Source organism: Adiantum capillus-veneris, unplaced genomic scaffold, assembly GCF_014529385.1.
Source record: "Adiantum capillus-veneris isolate H3 unplaced genomic scaffold, ASM1452938v2 Hic_scaffold_301, whole genome shotgun sequence".
Taxonomy (NCBI): domain Eukaryota; kingdom Viridiplantae; phylum Streptophyta; class Polypodiopsida; order Polypodiales; family Pteridaceae; genus Adiantum; species Adiantum capillus-veneris.
The window spans coordinates 73,431-84,278 of NW_028221421.1; the positions used below are offsets into that span (position 1 = coordinate 73,431).

The 10,848-nt window shown below is 45.5% G+C and overlaps 1 pseudogene; it reads left to right on the top strand.

Moving 5' to 3' along the window:
* Positions 1-4,228: 4,228 nt before the first annotated feature.
* LOC147417256 (uncharacterized) lies at positions 4,229-4,939 on the top strand (annotated as a pseudogene).
* Positions 4,940-10,848: the final 5,909 nt, after the last annotated feature.

The following is a 10,848-nucleotide window of genomic DNA, read 5'->3' on the forward strand; positions in this document are numbered from 1 at the left end:
ATGGACGGGTGGTGATTTTAGAGCGGCGTACTGCATGACGGTGCGAGACCTATGGGACCACACTGAAGATGGCTACCTGGAATTGTAACGGGTCTATGAGGTTGGACGTGGGTGCATTTGAGGAGAGTTTCAAAGACAAGGATATTGTGTTCTTCTTAGAGACTCATCAGGCCCCTGGACAGGTAATGCCACATGTGGTGGGATACAGATGGGAAACAGCTCACAGGACAAATGCGAGATCTGAGCACGGGAGTAGAGGTTCAGGAGGAGTAGCAGTGCTATTCAGAGAGGAACTACAACCATTACTGCATATTGTACGAAGAGATGATCATGCTAGATATATGTGTGTGAGACTGAGACCTGACATAGGTCGATTCCTATATATTTCCATATGTTACTTTCCTCCCAGTACATCAATGTATGCCGCATCTAGAGGGTAGGCGCCTTTCTCTATCCTAGATGATTGCATTTGGGAGTTTTCTAGGGATGGTGATATCATTCTCCTAGGGGATAGTCTTCTATGACACTTAAGATGAGATGCTTAGAGAGCTGAATGTGGGTGAATTGGGGCTTGACAGATGCTCAGATGACAGAGAGCAAACGGAGTATGGGAGATACCTCATGGAAATGACGACTACATATGGATTAGCCATACTTAATGGCTTACAGCGATTTCCTGGAGCATCCGGTTTCACATGCTTTCCACATAGACATGGGGCCAGTACAGTGGATTATGTTATGACACAACCGAGCTTTATGCCCTGCATTCAGGATTTCACAGTGGGAGCCAGGCCAGTGGGCATAGCAGTAGACCATGCTCTCTTGACACTATCCGTTAAATTTCAGTATAGTACAACCCAGACATCAGGAGGCAGGTCACACACCCGCTATACATTTACTCCAGAGACTGATTTCGTTTATTCAAAGGAGATCTGGGACCGTCTATTGGAAGGCACAACTGGCACAAATGGTACAGGCCTCTCAGTGGAGGAGTGCACCACGCTTTTGACTGAGACATTGCACGGGGCTGCATCAGTGGCATACCCACACACTCAGCCGGGCAAGAGACGACATTCTCGGAGCATGCCCCAGAATAGTTGGTATGATGAAGAATGTAGAGAGATGAGAGACCAGCTTCAGAGGGATTTTCTTTTAGGAGTCATCACTTACAGACAGTCTCGGATTGCTTTCCGATGCCTTGTGCGACGGAAGAAGCGAGCTTACCTAGCCCAAATGGAGCGAGACTTGTATCAGATGTTCTTGAGTAGGGACTCAGGAGAGGCATGGCGTCTCTTCCATGAGCACTCCCCTCCCCCAGTGATTACTTCACCTGAGGTGTGGGGCCAATATGCGACATTATTATATACGGTTCCTGGACAGGAACCCCTTCCAGACCCTACCAAGCCTTGCCCAGCTACGACCACTTTCTTTACACCTGAGATGGTACAAAGGGCCATCGACAGAATGAAGACCGGGAAGGCATATGATCATGACGGTCTAGTATCGGAGCACTTTATACATGCCAGGGGTATGCTGATGGAGGTTCTCGCAGTGTTGTTCAATCATGCCATGTGTGAGGGATTATCTGAGACTTGGAGATTGTCTAATATTGTGCCCATCTTCAAGGTTGGTGACCCTACAGAGCCTGGGAACTACCGCACTATCATGGTTGGACACACATTGGCACGGTTGTATGCATCCATCCTGGAGCAACACTTGAGTAATTGGGCAGAGGGCGAGGGGGTACGAGCAAAGGGTCAAGCCGGCTTCAGGAGGGGTTTCTCCACTCTTGATCATATTCTGACACTCAGGGCCATCATTGAGGAGGGCAGAGCACATGGGAGACGAATATATTGTAGCTTTGTGGACTTTCGTAAAGCATTTGACATGGTACCAAGAGCTCGATTGATGCGCAGACTACAGGAGATGGGGTGGCCCATAGAGGTGATTTGGGGGATTATGGATTTGTATAGATCAGTGATGGGACGGGTACGCACTCCGGAAGGGGTATCTGATTTAGTTCACTCTACCATTGGAGTGAAACAGGGCTGCCCATTGTCTCCTACTCTATTTGGTATGTATGTTGATGAGGTGTCCGATTACATCTATAGAGAGGGTGACAGAGGTGCACAGCTGGCAGGGACGTGGATCCCATTGTTGCTATATGCTGATGATATTGTGCTGATATCTGACTCACCAGAAGGTATGCAACGACAGTTGGATGCACTACGCAATTTTGCAGAGGATAGTGGATTGTGTGTAAACCTAGGTAAAACCAAGGTTATGGTGTTTAACACCACACCGCAATGGGTCAGGAGATCAGTACCCACTTTCAAGTATGGTCAGGAGATTGTGGAGTATACAGATGCATACACTTACCTTGGGGTAGTCTTTACTGGGCCGAGATTTTCCTTGAGAAGAGCAGCAGAGACTAGAATAACTAGAGCTGGTGCGGCTCTGGGAGGAATGGAGAGGATGTGTTCACAGGTTCAGTTCCAGGAACCTAGGACAAAGTTATGGCTCTTTGATACTTTGGTTGCCTCTACTATGTTATATGGGGTGCAGGTTTGGGGACCTTCTATAGGCCAGGATGGGTGGAGGCGTATGGAGAAGCCCCTAGTATCTATGATCTCTCGGCTGATTAGAGCCAAGGTTTCTGTACCGCATGATATCATTCGAGCGGAATTAGCTGCCCCCCCTATGGAGATTGAGGCGCTCACAAGATCAGTCTCCTTTGCATAGTAACAGGGGACGCCCTTTTTCGGGCTTCCCGTCCCCACTTTTCCGTCCCCACTTTTCCGTCCCGCTCTCTTTTTTACACTAAAAATCCATTTCAGCCCCGTCCCCCGTCCCCCGTCCCGGAGTGCGTCCCTTGTGACTATGCTCCTTTGTACACAGTCTGTGGGATACTACTAGAGACAGATATGCAAGGGTGGCTCTAGAGTCCTCCAGACAATTAGCTCTTAACGGGGATACATCATGCTGGTATGCTCAGATGACATCATGGTTTCAGAGACATGGTTTCACCATGGACAGGTTGCCTCCTTTTCAATACTCTCTTCAGGGACCCTTGAGGTCTCTGACACGGGTAGAGATTAATAGACTCATCCGTCAGGATTTGATCCAGTTGGACACGAGGAGGACATGGATAGAGCCGTTACAAGAGTTGGGCACAAAGATGGCTTTCTATAGAGAGCATCTTCTCCACCTCACGGGGGATGGGTTTGTAATTCGACCTAGCTATATGGACACGCATCTTTCGCATGGTTTGTGTTGTGCCATTGGCCAGATACGCACGTCCTCACATCAGCTCAAGATTGAGACTAGCAGATTCAGAGGGACACCAGCAAATAACAGAATATGCCGCTTATGCCATCTAGAGCCAGAGACAGAAGTACATTACATATGTCATTGCACAGTGTACTATGAGATACGAGGTCGTTTTCACTGTCTATTCAGAGAAGGTTTTGGGCCTCTATCTAGGGTCATGAGTTATGAGGATCAAAGATGTCTTGGGCTTTATCTACTTGAGTTACACAAGCATAGAGAAACCTTACTGAGGAGAGGTGAAGAGAGACATCCCCAGAGACAGATCACAGATTTCTTTACACTAGATATTGTACACCCAGAAGAACAAATAGAGGAGCAACCAGCGACGGTGGAGAGGTCTACCCGCACTACTGGCATTCTCATAGACCGAGCATTGGAGCTAGGGAGATCTAGACGACCCCGAGGGAGGAGAGGAGCTACACAATTTCGAAGGAGGCTATGGCAAAAGATTCAAGCCACACTCTTTCGTCGTCCAGAGTGCAGATGAAGATGGATCTCTACTCCCCTCCCATATTGTCTTCACATTGTACTGCTTAGTTTAGGATCCCGCAGTATTTATATTTTGTTATCCTAGTTTAATTTATTTTGTTAATCTGACTTTGTATCAGATACACCGCATTGTAACTTTTTGGTCTCATAGGTCACTTTGGCCTTTTGAAGACGTTAATATAACATTTCATTTCTCTCTCTCATGGAAAGCATCGACGAAGTGCCAATGGCTTCCCCCAGGTGTAAGAAGACGCATCCCTCGCCGGCCGCCCACAAAGCTTCTTTCATGCGGACAGGGAAAAGGATGTCGGCAATAGAGAAGGAAATGAGAGAATGGAGAAACGAAGTGGAAGAGTAGAGGAAGGATAGGAGCACTATTCTTCAAAGATGGACCGAAGAAAGAGACGACATGCGTAGGAGGATCGCTTCGCTCGAGGAGAAAGTGGTCATCCAAGATTCCATCATTCGAAATCTACAACCAAAAAGTGGGCGGCTCGAAGAAGGCGAAATTCAGCCATCCATGATTGAAGAATTGAATACCATGAGAGAAGAAATACGTGTTATCAAGGAAGGTGAGGAGAAGAAGTTATGGGCCGTAGTCATCTCCGCAACACAAAAGAAAGTAGAGGAGGCCAAAACATGGATTGAGGTTGACAAGAAAGAGAAAGGTAAGGAAGCTCCTTGTACACCGACTCTTATTAACATGACCCTCGAAGAGGAACAAAGGAGGAGGATGCGGGCTCTACATGTGAGGGGAACCGCCCTCAAGGACATAAACAATGTGGAAAAAGAGGTCACAAGCCTCACATCCATGATGGGGGTGGACAAGCCTTCACACACAAAGGCATGGAGAGTGGGCAAGAAGAGTGATGGCCCGGGAGAATCTTCAAAAGGAAGAGCTCTCGTATTACGTTTCTCCTCCTTGGAAGAGAAGAAGGAATTCTTGAGAAAGAGGCCTACTCTCGAGAAGACAGGTATTTTCCTCATTGATGATCTCACTCTCTCATAGCTTGCGCATATGAGAGAGGTAATGCCAGAGATTACGGCGGCAAGGGAGAAGGAAAAGATTGCCTTTTATAGAGATGGTCGAGTGGTGATCGTAGAGCGGCGCTCTACATGACGGTGTGAGACCTATGGGACCACAGTAAGGATGGCTATTTGGAATTGTAATGGATCTATGAGGTTGGACGTTGGTGCCTTTGAGGACAGTTTCAGAGACAGGGACATTGTTTTCTTCTCAGAGACTCATCAGGCCCTTGGACAGCTTATGCCACATGTGGTGGGATACAAATGGGAGACAGCCTAAAGGAGAGTTGCGAGATCTGAGCATGGGAGTAGAGGTTCTGGAGGAGTAGCAGTGCTATTTAGGGAAGAGTTACAGCCACTACTACATATTGTATGGAGAGATGATCATGCCAGATACATGTGGGTGAGGCTGAGAGCTGACACAGACCGATTTTTATACATTGCCATATGTTACTTCCCCAAGTATGTTAGTATATGTTGCATCCAGAGGACAATCGCCTTTCTCTATACTAGATGATGATATATGGGAGTTTTCTAGGGTAGGTGATATCATCCTCCTAGGGGACTTCATTGTCCAAACGGGCAACTCTCAGACAATCTTCTATGACACTTCAGATGAGATGCTTAGAGAGCTGGATGTGGGGAGTTGGGGCTTGACAGATGCTCACATGACAGAGAGCAGACAGAGTATGGGAGATACCTCAGGGAGATGACGACTACAATGGGTTAGCCGTACTTAATGGCTTACAACGATTTCTTGGAGGATCAGGTTTCACATGCTTTCCACACAGACACGTTGCTAGTACAAGAGACTAAGTTATGGCACAACTGAGCTTTATTCCTTGTGTTTCTGGATTTCATAGTAGTGGATCATGCTCTTTTGACATTGTCTGTTTCATTTGCGTATAGTACAACCCAGGCATTAGGAGGCAGGTCACATACCCGTAATACATTTACACGAGAGACTGACTCGGTTTATACAGAGGAGATCTATAGTCGTCTATGCACAGCTTGGTCCTGCCCTCTTAGTGGAGGAGTGCACCACTTTACTGACCGAGACATTGGATGGTGCAGCATCATAGGCATACCCACACACACAGCCGACGGATCCGAGACGACATTCTGGGAGCATGCCCCAGACTAGTTGGTATGATGAGGAGTGTTGAGAGATGAGAGCCCTGCTTCAGAGGGATCTTCTATTAGGAGTCATCACTTACACACAATCTTGGATTGCTTCCCAGCGCCTTGCGCGACAGAAGAAACGAGCTTACTTGGCCCAGATGGAGTGAGACTTGTATCAGTTGTTCTTGAGTAGAGACTCAGGAGAGGCATGGCGATTCTTTCATGAGCACTCCCCTCCCCTAGTGATTACTTCTCCTGATGTGTGGGGCCAGTATGCCTCATCGTTATATACGGTTCCTGGACAGGACCCCCTTCCAGATCCTACAGAGCCATGCCCACCTACCAGCACCTTCTTTACCACTAAGGTTGTAAAGAGAGCCATTGACAGGATGAGGACCGACAGGGCATATGATCACGATGGTCTAGTAGCAGAACACTTCCTACATGCTAGAGATATGCTGGTAGAGGTTCTTGCAGTGTTGTTCAATCGTGGCATGTGTGAGGGGTTACCTAAGACTTGGAGGTTGTCTACTATTGTGCCTATCTTCAAAGCAGGCAATCCTACAAAGCCTTGGAATTACCGCATTATTATGGTTGGGCACACATTGGCACGGTTGTATGCATTCATTCTTGAGCAGCAATCGAGTAATTGGGCAGCGGGTGAGGGTGTACGAGCAAAGGGCCAAATTCAGGAGCAGTTTCTCCGCTCTTTATCATATTCTGACACTGAGAGCCATCATTGAGGAGGGCGGGTCACATGGGAGACAGATTTATTGTAGCTTTGTGGATTTCCGCAAAGCATTTGACATGGTACCGAGAGCTCGATTGATGCGCAGACTGCAGGAGATGGGGATGCCCATAGTGTTGATTTGGGGGATTATGGCTCTATACAGATCAATGATGGGACATGTACGCACTCCGGAGGGGATATCTGATTTTAGTTCACTCCACCATTGGGGTGAAACAGGGTTGCCCATTGTCTCCTACTCTATTTGTATGTTGATGAGGTGTCTGATTACATTGACAGAGAGAGTGATAGAGGTGCCCAGCTGGCAAGGACGTAAATCACATTGTTGTTATATGTTGATGATATTGTGTTGATATCTGACTCGCCAGAGGTATGTAGCGACAATTGGATGCATTACACAGTTTTGTAGAGGATAGTGGATTGTCTGTAAACCTTGGTAAAACCAAGGTTATGGTGTTTAACACCACACCACAGTGGATCAGGAGATCAGCACCGACTTTCACATATGGTCAGGAGATTGTAGAGTATATAGATGCATACACTTACCTTGGGGTTGTCTTCACAGGTCCAAGGTTTTCTTTGGGGAGAGCCGTAGAGACTAGACTGACTAGAGCTTTCGCGGCCTTGGGAGGCTTGGAGAGGATGTGTTCGCAGGTTCAGTTCAAGGAACCTCGGACAAAGTTATGGCTCTTTGATACTTTGGTAGCCTCAGCTATGTTGTATGGGGTGTAGATATGGGGACCTTCTATAGGCCAGGATGGTTGGAGACGTATGGACAAGCCCTTGGTATCTATGATCTCTAAACTGATCATAGCCAAGGCTTTCGTACCCCACGCTATCATTCGAGGAGAGCTAGCTACCCCTCCTCTAGAGATTGAGGCGCTTACCAGATCAGTCTTCTTTGTGCACAGCTTGCGGGATACTACTAGAGACAGATATGCTAGACTGGCCCTTGTGTTGCTAAATTGGCTTTATCTGTTGGGTTAAAGGCCAAAATAATCCCTTTTTGTACATTTTTATACTTTGTCTAGGTTGAACATGAACCTAAACACAATTTTTTTAAAAGTCACTTATAATAAAAGTGGGAAAACCCAAAACTCACCTATGGAGTTTTCTCCTAAAACGTGAGCTCTCCCTCTCTCCCTGCTTCGATCCCTAGCGCTTCCTCTCTGCTGCACTCCGTCTCGTGCTTCTTGCCCCAATTGTGCACTACATCGCGACGCGCACCTACCGGTACCTTCTGCTTCGCGCTTTCAACTAGTATCAAAGCCCTAGGGTTTCAAAACAGCCCTACGCAGTCTACTGGACAGCCAGTTAAAATTGCTCTCCCGCGATCAATTTCGCTTGCATTGCGAAGCCCCTTGCTTTCGGAGTCGAAAGGTCACCAAAACTGTCAAAACAGGCTGTTTTTAGGTCATAACAGGTGATTTACAGGTTATAACAGGTCAAAACAGCAATACGCAGGTGTATCAAAGTTGTGGGATTATATGTATTGATGTTTGTGGCGACAAATTGAGTGAAAAGCTGAGTATAGTGCTTGAAATTGCACTTTTCAACTGAAATTTCAGATTTGGATAGTTTCATGTAAAGAAATTGTGGTTTGTCGTATGCAAAGTCTTGTGGTTGCTCCTATTTGCCGAAATTTTCAGCCTATTGCATCCTCTTGTATACACACTTGTGGTTGAATTAAAATGGCTTCTTCCTCTTCCGCATCTGACACTAAAAGTTTGATGGAAATCAAACAGTTCGATGGTCAAGGCTTCGACCTCTGGCAAGAACGCATGCAACGTATCCTTTCTTAAAGGATTGTGAAGATGCATTGGAAGAGAATAAGTTGCTTGGTTTGTCTGACGAAGAGTGGGCCAGGTTGAATAAGAAGGCTATGGCCTACATCAAAATGGCTATCAATGATGACATTTTGACCGACATCAAGCGTTTGGACTCTGCTTATGCAATATGGCAAAAGCTAAGCCAGGTGTATTTGATGCAAAAGTTGGTGAATATGCAGCTTGATGACTCGAAGTCAGCTTCGAAGCATTTGAGTGCTTTTACAGGTCTGAGAATGTAGATCATTGGGTACGCAGGTCAACTCGTTTGAGAAGGCAACCACAGAGATTTAACCCCTCTTTGGATCATGTAATGTTGACAGATGAGGGTGAACCTCTTACATATAAAGAGGCCAAATCATGTGAGTCAAGCAGTAAGTGGGAGCTTGCGATGCAAGAGGAAATGAAATCCATGTATGCAAATGATAGTTGGGATCTTGTGCCATTGCCTTAAGGGAGAAAGGCTCTTCCTAACAAATGGGTATACAAGATTAAGATAGTGGATGAAAAACCCAAGTACAAGGCAAGATTGGTTGCAAAAGGATATGCACAGAAAGAAGGAATTGATTTTCAAGAAATCTTTTCTCTTGTTGTAAAGCTTATAACTTTACGTGTCCTTTTTGCTCTTGTTGCGGTGCTTGATTTGGAATTGAATCAAATGGATGTAAAGACAACATTTTTGCAAGGTGACATTGAAGAGGACATATACATGAAACAGCCTGAAGGTTTTGTAGTTCCTACACGTGTGTAACTTGTATGCAAACTGAAAAGGGCTCTGTATGGTTTGAGACAATCATCACGACATTGGTATAAGAAGTTTGACACTTTTATGCTGTTTCAAGGCTTTAAACGTAGCCATGCAGATCATTGTTTGTATACGAAAAGGGATGAAGATGGTAGTCCCATCATACTTGTTCTCTATGTTGATGACATGCTGCTTTCCGGGAAACATAAGACTAGTCTTGATGCTTTGAAACGTAAGCTAAATTCAGCATTTGCTATGAAGGATTTGGGTGATGTAGAGCATATTTGGGGCAAAGAGATAGAAAGCTGAAATTGTTGTTTTTATCTCAAGAAAGGTACATTGCAAAAGTACTTGACAGGTTTAATATGGTTGATGCTAGTCTCTTGGGGTACCTTTACCTCCATACACTAAGCTTAGCAAAGCAGATTGCCCAAAGGATGAGGTGGCATTGAAAGCAATGAAGGGAATCCCTTATGCATCAGCTTGTGGTTCTGTTATGTATGCTATGGTTGGCACTCGTCCCGACATTCCTTATGCAGTGGGATTTGTTAGTCGATACATGTCGAATCTTGGCAAAGCGCATTGGGAAGCTGTCAAATGCATTCTGAGATATTTGAAAGGTACACAATCAAAGTGTATCTGTTATGGCAAAAGTGACATAGAGTTGCAGGGATATTGTGATGCAGACATGGCAGGTGACATGGATTCCAGAAAATATACTAGTGGATATGTATTTGCCATTGCTGGTGGTGCAGTCTCTTTGTGTTCTAGGTTGCAAAAAATTGTGGCATTGAGTACTACTGAGGCTTAATATATTTCAGCCACAGAGGCTTCAAAGGAGGCCATTTGGTTGGACAGACCTACAAAAGAACTTGGCATGCCTGCTCATACACCGATGTTGGGTTGTGATAGCCAGAGTGCTGTCTATTGAGCCAAAAATGCAATGTTTCATGCGCGTACCAAACACATAGATGTGCGGTACCACTTCATACGACAGGTATTGGAGGATGGTCTAGTCACCTTGACTAAGATGCATACACAGGATATCCTTGCAGATGTTCTCACCAAGAGTCTTGCTAAGGCTGAACATGAGCATTGCACACAGCTGGTGGGAGTTGGTTAACTTAAAGGCGTCATTTATGCCTTTAAATGGGAGGTTGTTGGGTTAAAGGTCTTAATCACCCCTTTTTGTACATTTTTATACTTTGTCTAGGTTCAATTTTTTTCAAGTCACTTATAATAAAAGTGGGAAAACCCAAAACTCACTTATTGAGTTTCCCCCAAATACGTGAGCTCTCCCTCTCTCCCTGCTTCGATCCCTAGCGCTTCCTCTCTGCTGTACTCCGCCTCGTGCTTCTTGTCCCAATCTTGCACTACATCGCGACGCGCACCTACCGGTACCTTCTGCTTCGCACTTTCATTATCTGACATAAAAATAATTCTAAATGAATTATTGGATTTATAAGTAAGAGGGTTTTCTCGCTTGAAACACCAAGAAAAATAATATTAAATGAATTATTGGAATTTTAAGTGAGAGGGTTTTTCTCTCTGTAGACATCCGA